The following is a 5636-nucleotide window of genomic DNA, read 5'->3' on the forward strand; positions in this document are numbered from 1 at the left end:
AGGAATCTGTAATGTTGACGCACTGGTTAGGGATAGATTTTTCTTAAAATATAACCTTTATTAGATATTCATTAAAATGGAAAATATGTTGTAATGATTGACCCGGACTACAGTGAAACATAGAAGTTAAAAATGATAAGACTAACACATATGTTGGATTCCTTTCTGTTTTTTTCCTCTCCAAATTCTAGTCTATGTCCTATTTTATCCTGTGATATTGTTTTACACATTTGTTTTTACATTTTACATTTTACTGTAAATACTTTTTGCATCAATTATTGTCTGCACAATAAACTTTTATTATTTAATTAATGTATCCAGGACATAAGTTTATTGATTCTGTTAATAAATTAAAATGTACAATTTTACATTTTCACTTGGTCACTCTTTTTTGTCCATTTCTACATTATAATATAGCTCACTGTGTGAGTAAAAAGGTTGTTCATTGCATACCTCCCAACATATGAGAAGTGGAGATTGGGACCCCACTCCTGAAAAGGTGGCATGGCTTCTGTTATGGTAAGCCATGCCCCCTGAATGACAATGTTTTTCATGCCATGCTGGAGGTGAGCCCAGCACTTCGACAGCTGCTGGGCTCCCCCCATCCTCCACTGTGCACTGAATGGATGCGGCACGCATGTCCACACTGCACTGCATCCATTAATTGCCTTTGCCAACTCCACTGCTCAGTCCCTAAACCTCCTAACAGTCCACGTGACACTGAATTAAATTTTGACAGTTGGGAAGTATATCATTATATTGGTTGAAGCTGAGACAATTATCTTGACAGCCGCTAGAACACTGTATAACTCTCTTTTTAGTAGAGAAAGGGCCAGTCTAGTCACAGCACTGTGTCACAGACACATTTTATCAGGTTATAAACCAAGATTATTGTTTTACCGTCCTCCAGCATCTGAGGTGTTCCACATTTACCTTGAATAGCAACTCAAACCTCATATTGATGTACAGTACTCTCCTTTCCACCCTGTGTTTATTTGACTTACACCTCACTCCTTCTGTGATCCTTTATCCTTCTTTCATTCCTGTCTGTAAGACTTTACCTTTGACATTATCTAATTCTGTGATTTTTACTGTGATCAGTCCATTAGCCTTCCAAACTTAAATGCTATTTTTTTTAAAACCTCTTTACATCCTATTCATTTTCACATAAAACTATATTGTAAGCTCTCTAACAAGCAGAGACTTTTCTATCCTCTGTTTTCATATGTGCACATATCTTTCTTGACTTTTAAGCTCCTGTTTTACATATATCCAGCTTTCCCCACTGTCCAGTGCTGCAAAGAGCTGTAATACTTTAGAAATAGAAGACAATAATGATACAATGAAAAAGAAGTGACCAACTGTGAGAAATAATTCACAAAACACCACACAGTATGTATCACAAGTTGCTGTTTCCTGTTTCAATACTAAACTTGGGACTTTTTGTATTCCTCCAGTTGTTGACAAAAATACCAACAATGTGTCATAATGAAAAATGAATTCTATAAATTTAGAAGGTCATTCTTTTTATTTTGTTTTTACTTAATGTAGAGTTGGAGCATTTATAGCACAGTACATTACCAGTGAATATAACTTGAGTTCTTAAAATGCAGGGCAAAACAGACAGCAAATAGAACAGTTGTCAGAAACCAAGCAAAGGGTCAGCGTGGTCTACAGATAACCTGCATCAAAATATAAGCTGGAATCCACTATTATGCTCCCAGATATAGCACATACTGCACCACTGACAAACTCAAGATGCAAGTATTTACTGTCATTAGGATGCATTTAGGTGCACATGAGAATAGGGATGCCTAGAAATGTAAATATGTTATGGTTGGTTATTATTATAACATGATGTAAGAAATTCAAAAAATTTACCTCCTTTACATATTTAATCATTTCCAGTTTATTACTTATTGTAGCTTTGTTTACATCATAAATGAATAAAGATAATATGGGGTCTTTACAACAGAGGTGCGCGGACCCCTGTGTTTTGGTTTTAGCTATAATCATCATGTTTTGGCTTTGGTTTAGGCAAAACCACCTTCAAGTGTTTTGCTTAGGATTTGGTTTGTGGTTCAGATAATCAATGATAAAAATTAATAAAATAGCTAAAATCATGTAATTTTTGCAATACAAAACCCAAACTTCGGATTTAAAATCTGAATTTGGAACCGGGACTCGGTTCAGAACGGATCTCCTTGGAAGAGCCATACTGGGTTTTGGTTTGGTTTGGATCCACAAAATTCTGGTGTATTTTGGATTTCTGGAGAACCAAACTGCACATCTCTTGTCTTTATCACATATGTTATTTCTGTGAGCTTGAACATTTTTTTAAGTTAGAATTTGACTAAAAATGTTGACTCCCAAATACATGCAACTGGAAAGTGCATACAGCATTTCATTAAAAGGCTTAATTTCTTGTAGCTATGAGCTGGTAGAAAAACCAAGTCACATTGTGGTGAGAAGTAGTTGGTGCACCTTCACACAAAAAGAAGCACCCTGGTAAATGAGAAATATCACCCCTTAATCTAAATTCAGTAGATTTAGGCAAATTATAATGTATGTTGATTGTTGTCATACTATCATATACAATTGTTAGTGTATATATATATATAGGGGTGGGGATATAAGGTAAGATTTTATGGTTTTTGTGTGTATTAAGCCTGATGAAAATGCCATAATAAAGGCATTGAAACGTTGCAATCCACTTGCTTGCTTGTATATGAAATTCTTTCTGACTGGAGTGCCGCACCTTATGAATGCATCTATCCTATCCTGTGAGGGCAACCAGCAAAGCAATCGCTTCAGCTACTAAGAGGAGTGCCGGTAATACAAATCTATATATATATATATATATATATATATAGTGAAAAGGATCACATACACTGGGTAAAATTCAAACAGCAGGTTTATTCTTTCTCCAGAAGTTGGTTCACTCACAAGGTATGACAGCAATTCAGATCAGGTTACAGCATGCGGTTTCATGTTCTGACAACAATCACAACGGTACAGACTCAACTGGCTCCTAATGTAACCCAAACCCCCAGCATATTGCCTGGAGCTTGTCCAGCATCAGGAGCATTGTACCTGTGTACAGACAACATTCTTAAAGGCAGCTAACAGATGCTACTAATAAACTTGGCTGCAGATTTATTCCATACCTAAAAGTAAACCTGGACTGGACCAACCAAAAGAGCTCTAAAGATTAGATTCTGGGAACAAATTAGGAATGAAAAAAAAAGGTTGGGTTAGGGTTATTGCACAGGACAGTAGGATGGTATAGAAAATTGTTTTGATCTTGAGGTCTCTGGGGTAACTGACATGTATTGGGGATAAATATATGGGTAATATATCACTACTATTAATTGGGTAACATACCAGGTTGATTGTCAGTGGTGCTCCCGGGGGTTACGGGCAAGATCAATGTATGGAATAGAGATAGGAGAAAAAGTACCCTTGGGTGGGAGCACTCAAACTCAGAGATGTGAAAATATAATTTTTTTAATAAAACATAACTTTCTTGTATATAAATATCAAGAAACACACTTTGAATGTGAAGATATCACCAAAGAATCATCCCAATATGTTTGGGACAATTTAAAAAAGTTGTCCACCTTATTTGAACACACTTTTTGTGAAAATCTTACAGAGAGGATAATATTTTCTTTGCATAAATGCATTGGGATCCTCAATGCTGATGACAATACAAGTCTTAACCTATAACACCTGGTATTCCCTGGTGGTCACCCAACCAGGTACTGACCAGGCCCAACACTATATTGCTTCCAAGATCGGACAAGGTTTGGCATATATAATGTGGTATGGTTGTAGGTGCTTCCGGAGCATCAACGGCAAACAAGGCCACGTTTGCAGAGAAGGTATGTCTTTAAAGGAAATTAATTTTGGGTTTGAAATATACCTTAACAGGATGAAATAAAAAACTTTGACAAATATGTGTGAGTAATCATCATTGGACCATAAGTAAAGCAGTTATTAGGGTATACAGATGTTTTAAATCATCTGATCACTTTAGAAAACCATCCTTAAGAACCATTAATTATTAGTTTTCCATGGGTCTTAGTGGAAATATGAGGCATGAGGCACTGATGCCTCAACATATTTAAATGACCAATGTGCTGTAATAAATTATGGTGGTGTTGATAAAAGCTGAGATCAAGATATTCACACCATTCTGCTGTTCTCCTGTTGTGCCACTAAATTGGTATAGGATGGGAAATAAGAGAGGGTGAGATGCCATCATTCAGCAGGAAGCAAGAAAAAGTGAGCTATGCACTGTGGTGGTGGGGCAGTCCTCCCTGATGCAAATTATTGCAGTGCAGGGAAATACCTCCCACACCCTGCCTCCATGCGATATGCTCATAGTATGGGACAGGGAAACAAAGAAAACAACATAAATAACGATTTCATATAAGTGAGGTTAGTCCTGTTAACCTACCCTAGTACATGGTCTACTGCATCCAAGCACAGATATTCAGGATTGGTACATAACTGGAAGAGTCAAAGACATTTGAAAAAAATATAGAAAAGGTATCTTCCACTTACTCATTTTAACTAGAGATGAGCGGGTTCGGTTTCTCTGAATCCGAACCCGCCAGAACTTCATGTTTTTTTTCACGGGTCCGAGCGACTCGGATCTTCCCGCCTTGCTCGGTTAACCCGAGCGCGCCCGAACGTCATCATGACGCTGTCGGATTCTCGCGAGGCTCGGATTCTATCGCGAGACTCGGATTCTATATAAGGAGCCGCGCGTCGCCGCCATTTTCACACGTGCATTGAGATTGATAGGGAGAGGACGTGGCTGGCGTCCTCTCCGTTTAGAATTAGAATAGATTAGAGAGACACTTGATTTACTAATTTTGGGGAGCATTAGGAGTACTCAGTAGTGTGTACAGTGCAGAGTTTTGCTGATAGTGACCAGTGACCACCACTTTTATTTATAATCCGTTCTCTGCCTGAAAAAAGCGATACACAGCACACAGTGACTCAGTCACATACCATATCTGTGTGCACTGCTCAGGCTCAGGCCAGTGTGCTGCATCATCTATATATATTATATATCTGTCTGACTGCTCAGCTCACACAGCTTATAATTGTGGGGGAGACTGGGGAGCACTACTGCAGTGCCAGTTATAGGTTATAGCAGGAGCCAGGAGTACATAATATTATATTAAAATTAAACAGTGCACACTTTTGCTGCAGGAGTGCCACTGCCAGTGTGACTAGTGACCAGTGACCTGACCACCAGTATATAATATTAGTAGTATACTATCTCTTTATCAACCAGTCTATATTAGCAGCAGACACAGTACAGTGCGGTAGTTCACGGCTGTGGCTACCTCTGTGTCGGCACTCCGCAGCCCGTCCATAATTGTATATACCAGTGACCTAACCGTGGTTTTTTTTTCTTTCTTTATACATACATACTAGTTACGAGTATACTATCTCTTTATCAACCAGTCTATATATTAGCAGCAGACACAGTACAGTGCGGTAGTTCACGGCTGTGGCTACCTCTGTGTCGGCACTCGGCAGCCCGTCCATAATTGTATATACCACCTAACCGTGGTTTTTTTTTCTTTCTTTATACATACATACTAGTTACGAGTATA

General features: G+C 38.2%; 1 pseudogene; it reads right to left on the minus strand.

Annotated features, from left to right (window-relative positions):
• Positions 1-3720: 3720 nt before the first annotated feature.
• Positions 3721-3839, minus strand: LOC134912702 (5S ribosomal RNA; annotated as a pseudogene).
• Between the last annotated feature and the right edge of the window lie 1797 nt (positions 3840-5636).

Source organism: Pseudophryne corroboree, chromosome 4, assembly GCF_028390025.1.
Source record: "Pseudophryne corroboree isolate aPseCor3 chromosome 4, aPseCor3.hap2, whole genome shotgun sequence".
Classification (NCBI taxonomy): Eukaryota; Metazoa; Chordata; class Amphibia; order Anura; family Myobatrachidae; genus Pseudophryne; species Pseudophryne corroboree.